Genomic DNA, 23,764 nt, shown 5'->3' with positions numbered 1-23,764 from the left:
TGTCAAAAGAAGCAACACCGGGGTGTTCTCGCTATCCTCCTGTCAATTCTGAGGTGCTTTACCGCGAAGTCCCCATTTTCCCCTCCTCTGGCCCTGCTGATTTTTGGGGCAGTCTCTCTTCCAGTGGCCCTCCTGGCCGCATAGGAAGCATACATTCCCAGGGATGCGTAGTGCTCCTTGCCTATTTCTCCTGCTTTCATAATACCTCTGTTTATTTTGACGGGGTCCTTGTGGCCATTGGCTTCTCCACCCTCCTATAGAGGGTGGCCATCCTAGAATGTCTTCCCCATTATCGTCATCATCATCCCTCCCCCCCCCCCCCTCGGTGGAGCAGAGGGCTGTGCTCCCCACCAATGATTCTTGGGTTCTCATCTACCATCCCTTCTCAAGTTCTGTTCCATCATTGCAAATAATGTTTGTGCCTTCAGATGTGTATACAGTGCCTTCAGAAAGTATTCACACCCCTTGACTTTTTTCACATTTTGTTGTGTTAAAGCCTGAATTTAAAATAGGTTAAATTGAGATATTTTTGTGACTGAACTACACATAATACCCCATTGTGTCAAAGTGTTTTATTTCTTACAAATATTTACAAATTAATTAAAAAGGAAATACAGAAATATCTAATTTACATACTAAGTATTCAGCCCCCTGAGTCAATACTTTTTAGAAGTGCTTTTGGCAATTATTACACCTTTGAGTCTTCTTGGTTATGTCTGTATCAGCTTTGCACATCTGCATTTGGAGAGATACTCAGAGATACCCATTTTCCTTGCAGATTTGTTCAAGCTCTGTCAAGTTGGATGGGGAGCGTCAGTGAACAGCGGTTACGGCTGAGAAAATTTATTAGAAATACATGATTATGCAGAGAAAGTCTGGTGGTGATGCATGAAGCAGTGAGAGAGGAGGTACGAAATTTATATTTCTAGACTCAATTTATAATACTAGGGCATGCCCGTACTATATCTATATCTAAAATTATATCCCCCCCCCTCTATTTACATGAAATGGTTTGGTCCAAAGCGAACGGCTTGCGAGTACGGTGACAATCCCCCCCCCTCTATTTACATGAAATGGTTTGGTCCAAAGCGAACGGCTTGCGGAGTTTGGTAAAGAAATCGCCATAGCGTGCACAAACGCGCAGGAAAGCGAAAGAATCGCAAATTAGTTTTAATTAGTTTTAAAACATAGTTTAACGGCAACATAGTTTGCCAACGTGAAATAAATGAATACGCTCTCAAATGTGCCGTCCGAGGCAGAGTCTGTTCGCCACGTTCGGCACACGTGATAGCTCGCTGCTCTCTGATTGGTTGAATCGTTTTTTGGACATAGCTCGCTAACTACTTGTCCGATTAATATGAAACCTTGAAAAGGCACATCCTCGGGTCCCCAGCAATATACCTGGCAAGTTTAAAGTATATCGGACCCGTGGTTGTCGAGAAACAGCGGTTACAGACATACAGAGATTACTGGAATTATAGATAGATATCAACATTATAGGCTAGAGGGGTGCTTACTCGCCACTGATCTGTCTAGCCTGGGATCAAGTCTCAGCCAAGCTGTAAACGGTCATGGTGGCGTTTTGCATGCAGAGTGAGGCATCAGTGTGTGCACTGTCCCTTGGATGGACGTTATACAGGGAATTCCATCTGCCAGCATCTGCCATGTTGGTGGAAGTTACATATCTCACTGTGTTCTTCTCAAAGAGTACGTGAGCAATTGCTGGCACCCTGGCCAGATTACAAATGACTGCTTAGTTGGAATGTGCGGACGTATTTATATATGTATATACCATATATATACCATATATATATATATATATATACTAGCAGAAGTGTGTACTTGAATATTTGTGTATTTGTGTACTTGTATATAACTGTCATTAATTTAAAAAGGCTTCGGCACCATCGAGCGATTTTTTTTAACTCCAAAAAAAACAATTTTCTTTTTTCAATATATATATATTGTTACGGTTTTTAGAACCTTCACTTTGTAAATTTTAGTAAATGTTCCCTTATAAATGAACCCCTGTAAATATCCCCATTATTTGGCTTTGTTAAAGATCGCACTGTAGCGGCTGCCGCTGGGGTTTCACAATCGCCTTGCACCTATCAAGGACGCGGAGCGATCACCATGCCGGGCTCGTCCAGGACGCCCGGGCAGGCCCGCGCTCAACTTGCCAGGCCTCGGTCGGGACGCCCGGGCATGCCCCCTGGCGCCGGGCCTGGGCAAACCCCCTGGGTTAATAGATATATATTGCTGACCGATAAACGGGTTTTCAGAGTGCCTGAGTGTTTGATTTCAATAAAGCAACTCAGATGAATTCCAACTTTTTGTCGCGTCCATTCTTCTGATCGACGTGGGAGCCCCAGCTCCTTCATTGGTGACCTATCGACATGGACACGGCAGTCGCCCTTAAACTGCCTACCTTCTGGGAGGCTCACGCGGCGGTTTGGTTCGCACAGGCGGAGTCCCTGTTCGCCCTGCGAGGCATCACGGCCGACGACACCCGCTTCCACCATGTGGTAGCTGCGCTCGGGTCGGCTACAGCGGCCCGCGCCCTGAGCCTCCTCGAAAGCCCGCCAGCCGCTGACAAATACGGCGCGATTAAAAAGCTTCTCCTCGATGCTTTCGCCCTCCCATCGGCGGAACGCGCACGGCGCCTGCTCGAACTGCCCGAGCTCGGCGACACGCGCCCTTCCGAGCGAATGGACTACATGCTTTCACTGCTCGGCGAGCACTCTCCGGCATTCCTGTTCCGGGAGCTGTTCCTCCGTCAGCTGCCTAACCCGGTACGCCTCGCCCTGGCAAGCACGACGATCACAGATCCCCGGGCCCTTGCCAGAGAAGCCGACAAGATCTCCGCTGCAGGACGGCGCATCGCAGCGGCGACATGGGACCCACCGCCGTCCGACGCAACAACCATGGCGCCCGAGCACCCGGCACGGTCGACGGCCGAACTGCCGACGCAATTGGCGGCCGCTCTACCGTGCCGACCACCTCCACCCGACCAAGCGTGGTGTTACTATCATGCCAGGTTCGGACAAAAGGCCCGGACATGCCGACCCCCGTGCACCTTCGGCAGGCCGGGAAACGGCCGGGCCGGCGTTCATTACCAGCCATGAGCGCCGGCCATACGGGCAACTTACTGTTCATCACGGATAAAGCGTCCGGACGGCGCTTCCTGTGCGACACCGGCGCCCAACTGAGCGTCATACCCGCCTCTGACCAGGACAGGCAATCCGCGGTTTGCGGCCCCTCCTTAGTTGCGGCCAACGGATCGACTATCCGCACCTTCGGCCCGCGCAACGTCACCCTCTGCTTCGGCGGCCAACGCTTTGCTTGGACGTTTGTAACCGCCAACGTGCCCGTGGCTCTGCTAGGCGCCGACTTCCTCTGCGCACATGGACTGCTGGTGGACGTCCAACGGCGTCGTTTAATCAACGCTGAAACCTTCAGCTCCCTGGTATGCACATTGAGCAGCTCCGCGCCGACCGAGCTGGCATGCACCGTCCCGTCGGCGAACGAGTTTGCTCGCCTGCTCACGGAGTTCCCGGCCCTCACGCGGCCGACGTTTTCGGCCGTCGCAGTACGGCATGGGATCGAGCACTACATACCAACCACGGGCCCGCCGGTCTACGCCAGGGCCCGCCACCTCGACCCAGCCAAGCTCGCCGTAGCGAAGGCCGAATTCGACGCGTTGGAGCACCTCGGCATCGTGCGGCGCTCCGATAGCGCGTGGGCCTCGCCACTGCACATCGTGCCAAAGCCGGGGGGTGGATGGCGCCCGTGTGGCGACTACCGCCGTCTGAATGACGCTACCACCCCCGACAGGTACCCGATCCCGCATATCCAAGACTTCTCCGCCCGTCTGGCGGGACGGGTCATTTTTTCGAAAATTGATCTCATACGGGCATATCACCAGGATATCCTGTCAGGGTGGCCGACGTCCCTAAAACGGCAGTCATCACGCCGTTCGGCTTATTCGAATTCTTGCGGATGCCGTTTGGTCTCAAGAACGCGGCTCAGGCGTTCCAGCGCTTGATGGACGGCGTGCTGCGTGACCTGCCGTTCCTTTTCGTTTACCTGGACGACATCCTCGTCGCCAGCACGTCCCGGGCCGAGCACCTCCTCCACCTCCGAACACTGTTCGAGCGCCTCAGCGAGCACGGCCTCATCGTCAACCCGGCCAAATGCCACTTCGGCACGACGGCCGTTGATTTTTTGGGCCACCACATCACCAAGAACGGGGCCGTGCCGCTGCCAACCAAGGTCGAGGCCATCACCACGTTCCCGCGTCCCCGCACCATAAAGGCCCTGCAGGAATTCCTGGGAATGGTGAATTTTTATCACCGCTTCGTGCCCCGCGCTGCTCACCTCATGCGGCCCCTCTACGACGCCCTCCGGGGCAAGCCGGCCAAGCACGACATCGCCTGGTCCGCGGCGATGGATGCGGCCTTCCAACGCTCAAAGCGGGCCCTCGCCGACGCAACACTGCTCGCTCACCCGGTGCTCAACGCTCCCATCGCCCTCACCACGGATGCCTCCGACTACGCGGTGGGCGCCGTACATGAGCAATGGGTGAACGGGGTTTGGCAGCCACTCGCTTTTTTCAGCCGGCAGCTCCGGCCGAACGAGCTCAAATACAGCACGTTTGACCGTGAGCTCCTCGGTCTACACCTGGCCGTCCGCCATTTCCGCCACCTCCTGGAGGGCCGACCTTTCACGGCGTTCGTCGACCACAAGCCGTTGATTTACGCCATGGCCAAGGTCACGGAGCCATGGTCGGCCCGCCAACAGCGCCACCTCTCCGCCGTGTCGGAGTTTACCACGGACATCCGGCACGTCGCTGGCAAAAACAACGCCGTGGCCGACTGTCTTTCCCGGGCCAGCGCGAACGCGGTCCACCTGGGCGTGGATTTTGCGCTTATGGCGGCGGACCAAACCACCGACTCCACGGTGCAAGCCCTCCGGGCGGCGGACACGGGCCTCCGCCTGGCCGACATCCCCTGCGCGGACACTGTCCTGCTCTGCGACGTCTCCCAAGGCCAGCCTCGCCCCATCGTGCCCGTCACCTGGCAACGCCGCATCTTCGCCTCCCTCCACGGCCTTTCCCACCCGGGCCGGAAAGCTTCCCAGAAGCTGGTGTCGGCGCGTTTCGTCTGGCACGGCCTTCGTCGGGACGTCCGCGATTGGACCAGCGCCTGCACGGCCTGCCAACGGGCCAAGGTCCACCGACACACCCAGGCCCCGCTGGCACCTTTCACCGTGCCCGAACGACGTTTCGACCACGTCAACGTGGATCTGGTGGGCCCCCTCCCCCCGTCACGGGGGTTCACACACCTGCTCACCATGGTGGACAGGACCACCAGGTGGCCGGAGGCCGTTCCCCTCGTCTCCACCACCACCGCCGACGTGGCGCAGGCTTTCATCGCCACCTGGGTCGCCCGCTTCGGCGCACCGGCGGACATCTCGTCAGACCGCGGACCACAGTTCACCTCCGAGCTGTGGGGCGCGGTCGCCCGCAACCTGGGGGTCAAGCTCCACCGTACTACGGCCTACCACCCCCAAGCAAACGGGTTGTGCGAGCGATTCCACCGCTCCATGAAGGCCGCGCTCATGGCCGGCCTTCAAGACGGCGGTTGGAACGACCGGCTGCCGTGGGTCCTTTTGGGCCTTCGCACGGCCCCCAAGGAGGACCTCCAGGCATCCACCGCCGAGCTGGTCTATGGCCAGGTGCTACGCGTCCCGGGCGAATTCGTGCCCGACGCTACCAGTCCCTGGTCCGCAGCTCACCACCGCTTGGACCTCCAGGAGGCCGCCCGACGGTTTGCCCCCGTGCCGACATCCCACCACGGTGACCCCCAGTCCTACGTCCCCCCAGCACTCCGCACAGCGGAGTATGTTTTTGTGCGTCACGACGCACATCGGTGGCCACTCCAGCCGCCGTACGACGGGCCCTTCCGGGTGCTACGACGGGACGACAAGTCGTTCGTCATCGACATCGGCGGCAGGTCGGACCGGATTACAGTGGACCGCCTCAAGCCGGCGCACGTGGACGTCGACCACCCACCACGGGTGGCCCTTCCGCCGCGGCGAGGCCGCCCCCCGTCCACGGGGCCCCCCACTCGACCGCCCACCACCTCACCGGACCCCCTCCCACGACCCGCCAGGGGTCGCTTCGGCCGGGTCATCAGGACCCCCCTCAAGTTGACCCTGCGGTGCAAGTCGATTCTGGGGGGACGTGTGTAGCGGCTGCCGCTGGGGTTTCACAATCGCCTTGCACCTATCAAGGACGCGGAGCGATCACCATGCCGGGCTCGTCCAGGACGCCCGGGCAGGCCCGCGCTCAACTTGCCAGGCCTCGGTCGGGACGCCCGGGCATGCCCGGGCATGCCCGGGCAGGCTCGCCCTCAACTTGCCAGGCCGCAGCCAGGACGCTGGGCCACGCCCCCTGGCGCCGGGCCTGGGCAAACCCCCTGGGTTAATAGATATATATTGCTGACCGATAAACGGGTTTTCAGAGTGCCTGAGTGTTTGATTTCAATAAAGCAACTCAGATGAATTCCAGCTTTTTGTCGCGTCCATTCTTCTGATCGACGTGGGAGCCCCAGCTCCTTCAGCACCCTAGTTAGTCCATGTACAACACGAAGAGCACCAAAGGACCTCTCTATAGTTATTTCATTATTAAGTGTTTCAGTTAAGGATCTGTTCCCAATAGTTGAATCTGCGTTGCATTAATCAAATAAGACAGGCCCCTTCAATGATCCCCAATCATCTCCCACTCTTCAAAGTGCAGTAGCAGTAGGGCAGCGTTCGCTGCCCCTTGTCTTGGTTCTTTTGATTGCCCCCAAGCCGCCATTGAACATGCGGTCTCAGGCTGAGGAAAAAGGGGGCGGGACACAAGAACAAGGTGTGGCCCTGTCAACGTCTCATCAAGCGGCGGACCGGTGAACTCTGAAAGCCAACCAGGGCCGAGGCAAGCTCACCGTTGGGCGTGTTCTGGGAGCCGGCGGCTTGATCTGAGAATGCCCTATAAAAAGCGGCTGCGAGGGACTGCTTGGAAAGAGATGAGAGAGAGGAGAGATAAGTGCGAAGGTCCAGAGTGCAAGGAGAACACGCTGAATCATAAGGCAGGCGAGTGGGTCCGTTGACAATGACAAGATCGTCAGATATTCACATTGTCCGACCATGTGAAAATATATGTGCAGCTGCCGCCGGGTTTCGCCTCAAGCCCGGAGCGTGGACCGGAGCGTGGACTGGAGCGGACCTCGGCACTGTGCATTTGCCCGGACCTTCCTGCCCTGCCGTCTGCTTGGACCTTCTCCTCCTTCCAGCCATTCCTTCCTGCCATTCCCTATTCGTGTGAGTCTGTTTGTTTTGTTTGGGGCGTATGATAATATAAGACTGTTTTAAGGCTGCCCTGTGTACCTGCTTCTTCCTCTCCTTGTAAATGCCCTTCTTTCGTTTCCTCTTCATTTCGTGTACATAATTAATAAATATCTGTTATTCTTTTACTTTGTTTTACTTTGGTTTCTTCTTCTCCCGATCGCTTTAGTCCCTTCCCAATTGAGTACCTGTGGCACGATTTTGGCCAACCGCTATAGTCGGGTTTAGTCCTTTTGTTAACAGCCCGAGTCGCAGCTCGCTTCGCTCGGCACATCCAATCGCGCTGCGGCCCGGGTGGGAGTGTCTCCTCGCTTACGGCCGGTGGTGGTAATTAGGTAGTGGGACGGATTGGGCTTACAACCCCACTCACCACCGACCGGAAGTGACGTCATACTTCCAGGACCGGCAGACGGCCAGCTTAACAGGACAAGGGGATTAACCCCCCCTTGCTAACGGGAGTGCCGTCCCCCGGATCTGTAACAATATATATATATATATATATATATATATATATATGCCTAAAACACTCCCAGGCACTCACTGATGACCTCTGAAAGTTTTATGAAGATCAGTTCAGCCATCTCTGAATAAAACGCCTCCACAAAAACTGGACACACACACACACACACACACACACACACACACACACACACACACACACACACACCTCACATTTATATATACTAGGGCATGCCCGTACTATATATAAGCTAGGACGTGCCCGTACGTGGGTGCCCGTTCCTTGCCAAAAAAAAAAAAAAAAAAAAAATTTGTGTAGGGGTGTGTGTGTGTAAACATCCTAGGGCGTGCCCGTACGTGGGTGCAAAAAAACATGCGTGCAAACAACAACAACAAAAAAAAACTTTGAAACCACGTGGCAGTAACGACCACAGAACCCCCCCCGTACGTGGGTGCAAAAAAACATGCGTGCAAACAACAACAACAAAAAAAAACTTTGAAACCACGTGGCAGTAACGACCACAGAACCCCCCCCCCCTCTATTTAGATGAATGGTTTGGTCCATTCGCAACGACCACAGAACCCCCCCCTCTATTTACATGCAATGGTTTGGTCCATTCGCAACGCCAAAGCGAACGGCGAACGGCTAAATCGCCATAGCTCGGTAAGTACTTGTCCGATTAATTTCAAACCTTGAAAAGGCACATCCTCGGGTCCCCAGCAATATACCTGGCAAGTTTAAAGTATATCGGACCCGTGGTTGTCGAGAAACAGCGGTCACAGACAAACATACACACATACACACATACACACATACACACATACACACATACACACAGAGATTAATGGAATTATAGATAGATATAGATATCAGATTAACCAACGGAATTAAATAATTAAATTGATATATGTGGGAAAATTACGTGCCAAGGGCTGGAATCGAACCCAGGTCCTCTGGAAAACCGCACCAGTGCTTTGCCATCTGAGCCATCTGAGCGATCTGGGCGACCCTGATTGAGCACGGAATTTTCTCACACATGATTGCCACTCTCTTTCCGTCAATGCTTCCGGTACACTCGCTGCCAACCGGAGGAGCACCAACGACAGTTGCAATCATACGGTATGTGTGAGAAAATCCATGCTCAGTCAGGGTCGCCCAGATAACTCAGATGGCAAAGAAATGGTACAGTTTTCCTAGAGGATCAGGGTTCGATTCCTGGGCTCGGCTTGCAGTTTTCCCGCATATATCAATTTAATGTATATATATATTGTTACAGACACGACTTTGATGTTAAGGTGGGCCGAGCGGAATGGCCGTCGTGTCCGCACAAATTACCCGATTATACTCGACGTTGACGAAGTCGCGTTACGCTGGCTCAATAAGAAAAAGAAGACACCCGGCTGGGTTATAATGACAGACACCAATGTTTCGATTCTCAATTATATTCGTACGGAAAAGGTTAGATTACAGGGGCTAGAGGTATATCACAGGAAGACAGGCACTTAGACACACTCTTATATTAACCCCGGACAGACGACAGGTAAACGGGACAACGCTGACTCACACGGGGGTTGATGGCAGGAAAGCGGTTGTCGATCGCTCCAGGTGCACCTTTGGCTCAAAGCAGGGTACAGTCCGGTCCAAAGATGCGGGGAGGTCACAGCGCTCGGAGGCGACGTTCTTTCTCAGGCGGGTCTTTCTCTCTCAGCGATCGCAGGCACTTTCTTTCTCCAGCTGGGGGCGCATCTGACGTCACATCCGGCGCGGGGCCGCGTATATCCGGCGGGGAGTGACACGCCCTCGGCTCGTTAGCTCCGCCTCGTGGAATCGGCACGTTGCTTCTCATTGGGTGCGTGCGGGGGGGTTACCGGCTCCGCCCTTGACGAGGAGCTGACAAGGAGCCCCTTTGTGGTAACCCCGTGGAGCGCATGGTCTGGAGCGCGTTGTCGATGGCGGCTAACCGAGCCAGTGGGAGGACGCACACTCCCCCCCGCGCAGCGCCGTGCCCCTCTGTTGTTGTAGACGGGGGAAGAAGATGGGAGGAGGTATGGGAAAGGTCCTAAACTCACTACTGGTGCCATATAATCACATTCTGGTGCAACGAAGAGTCATAATTAATGGAAACGAGGCCTTAACTGACATAGACTAAGAATAACTAGCAAGATGTCCGAAAGTTGTCTACGTGTGGTGCGGTGGACCTGGGCACGACATTTAATGGGGGAATAAGGGGAAGGTCGGCTCTACTGATTGTTGTTTACAGACAATGGGACTAGGGAATGGGGGATTGGGGATAGTTGGGGAGTATTGGGGAAAATAGGGGAATATTTACAAGCGGATATGGAGGCCAAATTCCATATTCGCAACATTGCACCCTTCTCTACCCTCGGGGCGTCCCGACCCGATAAATTTTTACCTACTTTAGTGTGGCACGCAATGTAGTTCCCTCTACTATTAACTCTACCCTGAGTGCGACAGTTTTACAGATATTCACAAATGAGTAAATATGTCCCCCTGCGACGTTGCACCCTTCTCCTCACAGAAACACACCCACAGGATAACCGAATCCGGAAAGAATCCTCAAACTAAACATACAGCCGGTAGGGAGCATTATTTACACGACTACGCTGCTATTTACACTACGATCCAGGACCTGTTTTTGGAGGAACACATGCAGATGTTATGCATAGAGAGAGCGCGCTTGCCAGCATCGATACACCAACCCACGAGTGCTCTGTGGCCGACGGCCTTTAATAACGTGCAGAGCACCCCTTCCAAGCATCAAGCACCACCCCACCACACAGTCAGCACCATCCGGTGCAGTCACCATTGTTCATGGGAATAAAAATAAATTCGACAACCCCTAACCCTGCAGGTGTCTCTTGCTCTTCGTGTGGCCTTCAGTGGTGTTAACTATTAGTGGTTCACCTGTATGGCATAGGTGCCACGTTGACCCATAGGTCCATCAACGGGTGGTGCTTGGCCGCAAACGAACTGCGGTCCATTGTGGGTGGCCACAAACATTGCGGTCCATATGGTGTATCGATCCAGGCAGCCAACAGCGAAAGTGCAGGCCCACAACTGCGTAGCCAGCACCTCTCTCTCCTCTCTCTCTACCCCAAAGCCAGATCCTCGGAGGCGGGAGACAAAAGAAGCAGACAAGTGAGTAAGGTGGTAAGGGCGCAAAAGTGCACGCAATACAAGATGATGCACACTGGGGGCACATGGGAACCAGGTGAGACAGGTACGTTCCTATCGTACGCCCCCCCCCCCACCAGGTAACCTACATGGCCCCTCCCTTACCCCTTACTGCATCCACAAAACACAACACTACCCATAAACATCTACTTTACAAATCAACAAACATCCCTACTGTCTTCCCCGTTCCTCCCATATACCAAATTCGTCTTCTCTCCCTCCTAACCAATCAAATTTGCCATTTTCAACTCTCATCAAAATTTGCCATCTCCAATTCATCATCAGTCCCTCCTAGGGAGGGAGAGATGGAATCACCCCAATGTCTCATCCACGTCGTGATGCGTCTCACAAATCCTCACAGCAATTCTCATTTCCTGCACAAAACAAAGAAAACACAGGTGTGGAGTCATCATCATCACCACAGGTAAGTGGCTGCGTATGGTGCGACAGGTTCATTAATCCTAACTATTTCCTAAATGACTTTAACAACTTTACACTACCCGGGGTCTTTCTCCGGCCAAACCATTGGCCCTCTTACACTATGGGTTCTAAAAACCAATTCCCATTGGCCAACCTGTGGTGCTCTTCAATTTGGGGTCTCACTCCCCCGATTCATCTCCCGGTGCCCTCGTACAATTTCTGGGCTGCGACGTGTACCTCTCCCAGTGGGTCTACCCAACTGCACACCTCCACCACTGCAGTTGCCTCCGAGCTTACCTGCTCCTTACCCTAACCTAACTACCTGGGGAAGGCCCTCTGGCTCTCTCCCCACCCGGTGCCCTCTCTGGCACTGGGCTACCCGGGTCCGTCCTCCGGATCCTCGGGCCCCACTGACAACTCTACCGGCTCCCAGAGCCCACCTGCGGCCTCACCTGGCCGACATCCTCACAGTGGTGGAGTGCTCAACCAACTACACACACTAACAGGCTACACGCCCAGCCATTTCCACAACACTAATGCACCCATTCACAACACCATTCTGCAACCGCACCACAAATGCCAATATCCAACCACAATTTACCTATACCCTCTACCTAACACTTACACTACCCGCCCCGGGTATTCGTGATGGGGGTCCACTCTTCCCCCATTCACACCTTCGCACCATGCACACCACTCCGTACCACCTACTCCAACTCTCTCCACACACCTGTACTTGCACACCTGTGCTCTCACACCTGGTGCCACCTGCACCCTTCTCTCCCAAAGCGCATTCGCGCTGATCCACAACACTCACTACTCATACACTGCTCCACACACCTGTCCAGTTGCACACCTGTGCAATCACACCTGTTCAATTCTCACACACACAGCATCATCTCCGCTAACTACTCCCTTCTGAAACTTGCGCTTCCCAGTCGTCCCTTTAAACTATTGCGCTCCCACGTCATTATCATCCATACTAATCTACCTGCGTCCCCACTACAGGTATCAGTCACTAACTAAACTTAACGTTACCTACTGTCATCTTCTAGGGCCCTATTGATATAACCTAACCCACCCGGGCTAGTTTTCACTGCCATACACCCCATAAACTATTGCGCATTTGCCCCACTCATGGGAAAGGTGGCAGGGATGCCACCCTCTCCCACCGGGCCTATCGCTCCTCAATCCCCCAGTCCTCTGGCACTAATAAGCCCCCCTTATTCAGAGGTACTGGGTCCCGCCTCGGCATCTAAAGCCGAGGCAATCCACGGGGGCGCCTGCTCGCCGGTGTAAGGTCTTATCCGGTCGGCGTGGACGATCCGAGGGAGGGCTCGTGGCCCCATTTTGATCTTAAAGACCACGTCACAGATTTGCGACAGGACGACTCCTGGGCCTTGCCAGGGGGAGGTGAGTTTTGGGCACCTTCCCTTCCGCCTCCGGGGATTAAAGAACCAAATCTTCATCCCCGGAGCGTATTGACTCCCCTGGCTCCGGTCGTCGTACCTGCGCTTCATCTTTTCCCCCGCCAGATGGAGTTGGCGGCGGGCGAAGGCATGGACTAGCTCCATGCCTTCCTCTAGGTGACGTGCGTACCCCTCCCTCGGCGGGTTAACCACTGTGTCTGGCACGGGACCGCATAGCAAGTCGGCGGGAGCCCGTAACTCCCGCCCATACATAAGCAACGCTGGACTGCATGCGGTGGCCCCGTGCTGGCTGGTTCGGTAGGCCATGAGCAAATAAGGGAGATGTTCGTCCCAGTCATCCTGACGGGTGGTGGTGAACCATGGCTTGGATTAGTTGTTGGATTAGAGTTCGGTTGAATCTTTCCACCATCCCGTCAGATTGAGGTCTTAAAGGCGTTGTCCTGGTTTTTCGAATTGACAGGAGACTGCACACATCTTTTAGCAATTTGCTCTCAAAATTTCGTCCCTGGTCGGTGTGCAACTCCTGTGGAATCCCATGCCGGCACACAAATCCTTCCACGAAGGCCTGCGCTACCACCCCTGCTTCTTGGTTGGGGAGGGCGTAGGCCTCCGGCCACTTGGTGAAGTAGTCCATCACAACGAGGATGTACTTATTACCTAGGCGGGTGCGGGGTAGTGGGCCTAGGATATCCATGGCCACCCGCTCTAGGGGGGCCCCCACCTGGTGTAATTGAAGGGGGGCCCTCATCCTCCGTGCTGGTCCCTTTTTGGCAATACAGGCGTCGCATCTCCGACACCAGTCCTGTATGTCGCGCCCCATATTCACCCAATAGAACCTCCGGCAGACCCGAGATATTGTCTTTGTCCTGCCCAAATGGCCGCCGGAGCGGGTACCATGCACCTGTTGCAATATGACGTTCTTGAATTTGTCAGGGACTATCACCAGCCAGGAAGTTCTATCAGAGGGAACCTCCACCCACTTGCGATACAAGATGTTGCCTTTCAATTCCAGGGTCTGCCACTGAGCCCAATATGCCTTTGTCTGCGCCCCGAGGGGGGTGACCTCTTCCCCCTTTGGTCTTTGCCCCAATTTGACCCATTGGAACACCGGCCCCAGAACAGGATCCTCCTGCTGGGCCGTGCTCCAAGCCAACTCTCCAAATTCCTCGTCCGCGGTTAGTGGCAAAATTGGCCCTCTCACCCGGGTTGCCCGGACGACGAGAATCGGGGCGGAATCGCCCAATTGCTCCCTCTCCTCGTGTCTCGCACAAAATTTACAGTTTTCCCCCAGACAAGGACGCCGAGAGAGTGCGTCCGCATTACCATGGGCCTTCCCGGCCCTATGGGCCACATCAAAATCGTACTGCTGCAACTTTTCCAACCACCTTGCAATTTGGCCCTCCGGTTCCTTGAACCGAAGGAGCCATTGCAAGGAGGAATGGTCAGTTCTAACCAAAAATTTCCGCCCGTACAAGTACGGGTGGAAATGGTTCATGGCAGCCAGCATAGCCAATAACTCTTTGCGAGTGACACAATAATTTCGCTCGGGCCTACTTAAGGCCCGACTATAATAACCAATCACTCTCTCCACGCCCTCCTGTGTCTGAGACAAAACTGCGCCCAATCCTTCCTGGCTCGCATCCGTGTCCAGGGTAAATGCCCCGTCGCTAGTGGGGTAAGCTAGAAGGGGTGCGGATGTCAGACACCCCTTCAATTTTTGGAAGGCCTCGTGGCACTCCCGTGTCCAATTAAATCGCGTCCCCTTCTCCGTAAGCCGGTGGAGGGGACGGGCCAACTCCGCAAATTTCGCCACAAAGCGCCGGTAGTAGGAGCAGAGTCCCAAAAATCCCCGCACCTCTTTGATGGTACGTGGTGCGGGCCACTCCTCTACCGCTTTAATTTTGTCTGGGTCCGTTTTTACCCCCTCGCGGCCGATCACGTGACCTAGATAGGCCACCTCTCTTGCAAACAAAGTGCACTTACTCGGGTTCAGCTTCAACCCTGCCTGTCTGAGGCACCCGAACACCTGGTCCAAATTAGCTACTGCCTGGGGGAACGTTTGGGCATGTACCAGGACGTCATCCAGGTACACCAGGCATGATTGCCATGGCATGCCGCCTAGTACATGCTCCATCAATCTCTCAAAGGTGGCGGGGGCGTTACACAAACCAAACGGCATCACAGTAAACTGATACAGTCCCTTACCTGTGGAAAATGCCGTTTTCTCCTTCCCTGCCCTATCCATCTCCACCTGCCAATACCCACTCTTGAGGTCCAAAGTTGTGAACCAATTTGAGCCCGCAACGGCATCGAGGGTGTCATCAATCCTTGGCAGGGGATATGAGTCCTTGAGTGTCACGTTGTTTAGCTGGCGATAGTCCACGCAGAACCGCGTGGTCCCATCCTTCTTTTTGACCAGCACAACAGGTGACATCCAAGGACTTCCCGAGGGCTCGATCACACCTGCGTCGAGCATTTTTGCAACCTGCTCGTCAGCTTCCGCCCTCTTGCTCCAAGGGAGCCGTCGGGCGGCCTGACGAATAGGCCGGGCCTCACCGGTGTGGATCTGATGTTTCACCAGGCCCGTACGTCCAATATCCTCGGTGGACAGGGAGAAGAGGTCCAAATGGGACCCAACCAGTTTGTGTAAGGCCTCCCTCTGGGTACCTCCCAACTCTACGCTACTACGATTTACCATCTCGCAAATGGGATCGGGCCAATTCCTACTTGCTATTGAAGGCTCCCCCCGGGGTCGGCTCGGCTGGACGTTCTCGCCCCTCACTGTCGCGACTTCCTCAACTGGGGTGCAGCCAGCTACCCTCGTGCCCCTTACTATAGTGCGTGGTTCTGTACTCACATTTACTACTCGGACGGCCACTACCGGCCCGTCCGTTTTTACAAGGGTGCGGCCCACGATCAAACCCGGTATGGACTGCGCTGCCACCGGTTCGACCAGGCCGCAGGACTCCTGCCATGTTGGGCGAGCTGCCCACTGGGCCGGCACTATCGCCTCGGCCCTTGGGGGAATGGTCACGGCCTCGGAAGCCTCCAGCTCCGCTCTCTCGGCCGTGCTCACTCCCCCTAACGGCAGCTCTTCTACTCCCACCTGCAGGATCCCCCGGCACAAGTCGATTTTACAACCGCTGGCAGTCAACAGGTCCAACCCTATTAAACATGGGTCGCACACCTCCGCCACCCAAACATCTATCTCCCTCCTTACCGACCCTAACTTGAGGGTCACAGAACCACGCCCTATGATCGGGGCCGTTACCCCGGTAGCAAGCTGCAAACTATAATTTTGCAGGCGCTGGATCTTATCCCAGCCACCTGCGCTCGAATCAAGGACCACAGGGCTGATGATCGTGGCGCTAGCTCCTGTGTCCACTACGGCGTCTACCCCCACGCCGGCAATTTTGCATCTAATTGTCAGGCTACCGGTTCCAATTTGGCCACAATAAATGACCTGTCGCGTCAATGAGGGCTCTCCTCCATCCTCTGTTGCCGAACACCGCCCTACGTGCCCGACACCTTCTAGTTTCCCGGGGTCTGGCGGGGGGGTGTCTGGGATCGGCTAACCCGCTCCCCCCTGGGCGGAGTTGAGGACCTCAACCGCCGGGGATCATCCCGGCGCATGGCTCGACAGTGCCGCGCCAGGTGACCCGGACGGTTGCAAGTATAGCACCTCACCTGATAAGGTGCTTGCCTCCGGAATTCCAAATTCCCCCCCCTGTAGGTCCGAATTGGATTACCCGCTCGTGGTCCACCGTGGGCCACCTCCGGGGCCGCCTGCCATGGTCCAGGTCCCGCCAGGCGCTGGTCCACCAGCCTCCGGACCATGCCCGCCAGGTCAGGACCCACGTCGGGGGCGGGTCCCCTAAGGGGTCCGCCCTCCATCGGGGGTCCCACCTGGCGGACCGCCATTGCGAGACGCTCGCCCCCTCGGGCCAGGGGCCTCGCTGCTTCCCAACGGGCCGCAGCGTCAGCCGCCTGGCTCAGAGTCTGCGGGCGCCACATGGCGAGCTGTTGCCGGAGCTCAATATCCGGGAGGGCCTGGATAAAATGGTCCAGCGCCAGGCTTTCCCGGGAATCCGCTGCCATGCTAGCATGTGCGATCCCCACTGCGCGGCGAATGTCGTGGGCAAGTTCCCCGATGGCTTCCTGGGGCTTGCGTTTTCGCAGCGCGAGCTGAGCTTTAACAAGCTCGCTCTGCTGTTCTATGCCGAATCGATTAATTAGGGCGTCGCGGAGGGCTGGCAGGGTGAGAGCACCCGCTGGTAATGCCGTCAGCACCTCCGCCGCCGCGCCGCGCAATGCGGCCACCAGGTGTACTCCACCTTCGTCCTCACCCCAACCGTTGCCCTTACACACACAGTCGAACTGCGCCAGGTACGCGCGTAGATCACTCTTGCCGTCATACGGCGCGAGTGGGACCTTGTGGGACCACCTCGTATGTGAGTCGTTGCCCGCCTGCCGGACCCCGTGCGTCGCCCCTTGCGGGGTCAGCGCAGGGCCGAACCGGCCGGGCCCCCACAGTACACTACCCCCAAGGGGCTCTCGTGCCTCCCCGGTCCCTCCAACAACTACCCCTGTTGGTGTCGATGCATGGGTCACACCTCCGCAACCCGCTACCCATTCCATACCACCACAACCTTGCTCACCCACACCTCGCACCTCTCGTTCCATACCCTCCGGACCAGCCATACACCTCACTCTTGGCCTCTCACGAACATCCGGGTCTATCTCGACCCCCAAGCTTATTAAATCACCTGGCGCATCATACGCACGACCATATTGGTCACCACTTACACCGGGTCCTCTTTCTCTTCGCTTCTCCTCCATCACCTGCGAATCCCTCATCCGGTTAATGAGCACATCATCACGATCCGAACACAGACTCTGGACCAATTCTTTTACCTCCTCTTTTATCTCTTTCTTATCCTCTCTCCGTCGCTTTTTAATTTCGCTCACCCCCTCTTCCACTTCTTCTAATTTCTGCTTCACCTCCTTCATCTCCTCGTGCGCCCCTTTAAGTTCTTCCTCTAACTCCACTTTATTTTTTTCTATGTGCTCCCGCACCTCCCGCTCTTTAACCTCCATCACCTCTACCACTTTGTTCATTTTTTTCGTCAAGTCCTCATGTACCGTCTGACACTCTTTTTTAATTACCCCTACGTCCTTTTTCATCTCCTTCTGCGTCGATTTTAACCCCTCTATTACCGCTGTGTTCTTCTTTACCTGTTCCCCCAACTCCTTTTGTCCCACTGTCAGTTGTTCTACTCCCAGCGTCAACTCCTCTATACCCCCTTGCAATTTTACAGTCCCCTTTCTCACCTCCTTCTCCATGCGCTCCTTACAGTGCCTCACCTCCTCGCGCACTCCTCCGACCTCCTCACTCACTCCTCTTCTGATCTCCTCTCCCATCACTTGCATCTCCTGCCCAGATGCCACCCTCATCTGCTCCATTTCCTCCCTGTGAGCATCCAATTTCGTTTCTACCCCCATTCTGACCCCCTCTATCTGCTGCCCCATTTGGTTAACTTCCCTTTCCGCTTGGTCCCTCATGTCCCTCAATTTGCCTTCCATGGTGTTTTCTAACCCCTCTAACCCTTTTTGCATCCCTTCCATTTGATTCTCTTGAGCGGCCATTCTGTTTTCTACCCCCGTTAACCCCTCCTGTATTTCCCCTAATCTATCGTCTAATTTCCCAAATTTCATGTCTAATCCCTTAAAATTATTGTCTAATCCCTTAAAATTATTGTCTAATCCCTCACTGGTACCCCTCGCTTCGTCCCTCATTACCCCTATTTTGCCCTCCAATCGCTCACCCTGAGCATCCATCCGGTTCCCCATTACCCCCATTTGGTCCTCCAATCGCTCACCCTGAGCATCCATCCGGTTCCCCATTACCCCCAATTGCTCATTCTGAGCCTCCATCCGGTTCCCCATTACCCCCAATTGGTTACTCTGCAGTTTGAGGGACGCCTGCATTTGCGCCATAAATTGCTCCATGAGGACCTGCATTTGGGCCATCCCTCCCACTTGTGCAGCGGGTGCGGCCGCCGTAGCTATGTGCGAGGCGCCATTTCGCGCGTCTGCTACCCCCGCTGTTTCGCTCTCCTCACGTGTCTCAATTTGGTCCTGGACCGACCCTGCTTCACTCTCCCCTACCGGACCCCAGCCGTCTTGATCCGCCATAGCGCGACTTTCAAAATTCGAGTTTCGTAACACAAATCCAAATTTTGCTGTTATAATTTCGTCGAGCGCAGTAACCGCGGGACCGCGCTCCGGATCGATTTTGTCGAGCGCAGTACGCGCTCCGAATCGATTTTCCCTCCCAAAATTTGGGCCTAACTAATTTAGTCCCGGGTCCGAATCTCACTCCTCGACACCAATTGTTACAGACACGACTTTGATGTTAAGGTGGGCCGAGCGGAATGGCCGTCGTGTCCGCACAAATTACCCGATTATACTCGACGTTGACGAAGTCGCGTTACGCTGGCTCAATAAGAAAAAGAAGACACCCGGCTGGGTTATAATGACAGACACCAATGTTTCGATTCTCAATTATATTCGTACGGAAAAGGTTAGATTACAGGGGCTAGAGGTATATCACAGGAAGACAGGCACTTAGACACACTCTTATATTAACCCCGGACAGACGACAGGTAAACGGGACAACGCTGACTCACACAGGGGTTGATGGCAGGAAAGCGGTTGTCGATCGCTCCAGGTGCACCTTTGGCTCAAAGCAGGGTACAGTCCGGTCCAAAGATGCGGGGAGGTCACAGCGCTCGGAGGCGACGTTCTTTCTCAGGCGGGTCTTTCTCTCTCAGCGATCGCAGGCACTTTCTTTCTCCAGCTGGGGGCGCATCTGACGTCACATCCGGCGCGGGGCCGCGTATATCCGGCGGGGAGTGACACGCCCTCGGCTCGTTAGCTCCGCCTCGTGGAATCGGCACGTTGCTTCTCATTGGGTGCGTGCGGGGGGGTTACCGGCTCCGCCCTTGACGAGGAGCTGACAAGGAGCCCCTTTGTGGTAACCCCGTGGAGCGCATGGTCTGGAGCGCGTTGTCGATGGCGGCTAACCGAGCCGGTGGGAGGACGCACACTCCCCCCCGCGCAGCGCCGTGCCCCTCTGTTGTTGTAGACGGGGGAAGAAGATGGGAGGAGGTATGGGAAAGGTCCTAAACTCACTACTGGTGCCATATAATCACATTCTGGTGCAACGAAGAGTCATAATTAATGGAAACGAGGCCTTAACTGACATAGACTAAGAATAACTAGCAAGATGTCCGAAAGTTGTCTACGTGTGGTGCGGTGGACCTGGGCACGACATTTAATGGGGGAATAAGGGGAAGGTCGGCTCTACTGATTGTTGTTTACAGACAATGGGACTAGGGAATGGGGGATTGGGGATAGTTGGGGAGTATTGGGGAAAATAGGGGAATATTTACAAGCGGATATGGAGGCCAAATTCCATATTCGCAACAATATATATATGTGTGTGTGTGTGTGTATATAAATACTTTTTATATTGTGTTTTTTTTCATAAAATATATTGTTAAAGTGAAGTTTGTTTACAATCAAGGGTGTTCATGTTATTCTGGCGAGGGAATGTATACCTAATTTGGAGTCGACGTGATGTCAACAATGCTCTTGGTTTGCATCGTTTGTCCAGACAAGCTGTCTGTGGAATGAATCTTGTTTGTGCTTTTCGTGTTGTATCACCATTCACCACGCAGTTCTTCAGTTCCTTTTTCCAACATCTCATTTGCAGTGCAGAGCAAAACAGGTGTGTTGAAGTCGAGCCACGAAGCCGCAGGTCGAGCGACGAATGTACGAGTCTACGAGACTTCAAATCATGTACTGCAAGTGTTAATGGCCGTTAAGATGCTTTTGGTTGGAAAGAAGAAAAGAAAAAGGAAGATAGGAGAATTAGAAAAAAAAGTGTTGAAAGTGCGTACGGTATTACTGGGGTAATTACTGCGCTACTCTGGGAAAAGTATAATTCAGAAAATGACGTCATACATGGAGAAAACCTGTCATTTATGGCTTTTCCTTTTTAATGAAAGTGGAGGTTTATTAGTTGTTTAAAACTTATCTTTTCTTGGGAAAACAACGATGAAACATTTTGTTGGGTTTGAATCCCCAGAACGGAATAATGCGATGTTGCCATGGTGTTCTCGCTCACATTGTGCCCCAATTACATCATGGTGAAAAGGTAGGCCTACCTGACCGCCGTCAAACATCTCTTCAAGTCCATGGCTCGACCGTTTCGAGGTTGGTGGGGATGAGACGCGGAATGTCAGCAATGCAATCGAACCTCTTTTATTCTTATGCTAGAAACCGAATTAACGTCCGTCCGAGCAAGGGAAGGTTTAATAAGGAAGGACACGACTTCTTGCCAAATCACATGTGAATAACTTTGAGCTTATCTGGTTTTGGGTTCGATTCGTGACCCCAAATTAAACTGTCCAATTGGTGCTCCGCAGGTGGGACGTGACATCACAAACGATGTCGTCGCACGAATGGGTGTTCTGTCCGCTAGCATTCGTTGGTCGACGCTGAAGATGTCCTTTCGACAAAGAGTGGGTGAGTTATCGCAGGCACTCTGAGGAAATTACAAATTCCTACCCAAGGGTAAATGCACGGGGGCACTGCATCAGCGATGCACCTCTGCTTCACTTGTGATGCAACCAGCGGAGTGAATTCACAATTTAATCTAAACCAACAACCTCTAGAATATATATATATATGCAATGCACTTTCACACACCTACGTACACAAACATACACTCACATCCGGGGTCTGCCGAGCAGGCACGTAAGACATCGGCCATTATAAAGCTCGCAGTGTTGGTGGGAGAAATCTCTGAGGATATCCCAGAGACTCAATAGCTCAGTGGGCTGTCACCTCGTAAGTGATGGGGTTTGTGGGTTCAAGTCCCGGGTTGACTCAGAATTTTTTCACTCCAGCCCCACGCAGGAACTTACTTCCTGTTTCATATATATATATATATATATATATATATACTCTACCGGTCAAAAGTTTTAGAACACCTCAATTTTCCAGTTTTTATTGAAATTTACATAGTTTAATGTCCAGTGAATAACCTGAAATGGTACAAAGGTAAGCAGTAAACTGCTCGAGGTGAACAAAAAAGTTTAGGTTAGCAAAAACGGGAAAATAATGTAAATTGCACAGTTATATTGTAGAAAAAAAGGGCTTCTTCAGGGAACAGGTAATGGGTTAACAACTTACAGCTGTTCTGCAGCAATGTAAGTAAATTAAGCCTTGAAAGTTGATGCAAACAATTCCTACAGGTGTCCCAACCTCTGCTGATGACCTGATTGCAAACCCCCTGTCTGTATAAAAGCAGAATTGGAACAGACTGTTATTACACCCTCTGAAGCATTATTTGGACAATATTGCACTGCAGGAACCACCTTTAGAGGCCATTTTTCCCTGCAGAGCAGGGGTTGGCCTTTTTTGGGCACCATGGTCCCCTTTTTGAAGCAATGTTTTACAGCCAGATGCCCTTCCTGCCACCAACCCTGTTAGTCGCCTCTTGTGACACATAGGTAATTACAAGAGAACTGACACTCAATTTCCCGACCTCGGAAGGATGACAGGCTGAGTCAACCCCGCTGGCGTTAATTCAGCGATTGACCGGGATTCAAGCCCAGGATCCTAGGATTCCAAGCCAACACACTAACCGCTAAGCCAACACCAGGCTTCAATATTGCACTGCAGGAAGTAGTATATTGGAAACTCGAGGAAACTCTGACAGGAAGAGGTCTGGCAGACCCAAAGCCACAACAGAATCAGAAGACAAGTTTCTGAGAGTCAACAGCTTGCATGACAGGCGGCTCACAGGACAACAGTTTCAAGCACAGCTTAACACTGGTCGAAGTAAGCAAGTCTCAGTTTCAACTGTGAAGAGAAGACTTCGAGCTGCAGGTTTGACAGGTCGAGTGGCAGTAAGAAAGCCATTGCTAAGATGGCAAAATAAGAAAAAGAGGCTTGACTGGGACATGAAGCACCGTCAGTGGACTACTAAAGACTGGAAGAACGTCTTATGGACCGATGAATCAAAATGTGAAATCTTTGGTTCATCACGCAGGGTTTTTGTGCGCCGTCAAGTAGGCGAAAAGATGGTTCCTCAGTGTGTGACACCAACTGTCAAACATGGAGGAGGAAGCGTGATGGTCTGGGGCTCTTTTGCTGGATCCAGAGTTGGCGACTTGCACAGAGTGACTGGCACCCTGAACCAAAAGGGCTATCACAGCATTTTGCAGCGCCATGCAATACCCTCTGGTATACGCCTAGTTGGTCAGGGGTTCATCCTACAGCAAGATAATGGCCCGAAACACACCTCCAGGCTATGTCAAAACTACCTTCGAGGAAAAGAACAAGACGGTAGGCTTCAAATCATGGAATGGCCAGCACAGTCTCCAGACGTAAACCCCATCAAGCTGGTTTGGGATGAACTGGACAGAAGGGTGAAAGCAAAGCAACCTACAAGTGCAACACTTTTGTGGGAACTTCTGCAACAGTGTTGGGAAGAACTTCCCGAACAATATTTGATTTCCATTGCAGAAAGAATGCCACGAGTGGGTTCGGCGGTTACATCTGCAAAAGGTGGTTATCTTGCTGGGTCAAAAATTTAAATTAAATTTTGTTAAACAAAATGATTCAATGATTTCTTTTTTATCTCCAATTGTTTGTTTGTTCTATGCTTAATTTCAGAGTATATTGAGACATTAAACTGCGTAAATTTCAATAAAAACTGGAAAAATTGAGGTGTTCTAAAACTTTTGACCGGTCGTGTGTATATATATATATATATATATATACAATACCCCTGTGC

The sequence above is a fragment of the Myxine glutinosa genome, chromosome 11, assembly GCF_964187855.1.
Source record: "Myxine glutinosa chromosome 11, kmMyxGlut1.1, whole genome shotgun sequence".
In the NCBI taxonomy this organism is placed as follows: Eukaryota; Metazoa; Chordata; class Myxini; order Myxiniformes; family Myxinidae; genus Myxine; species Myxine glutinosa.
Note: the sequence above shows the minus strand (reverse complement) of the source record.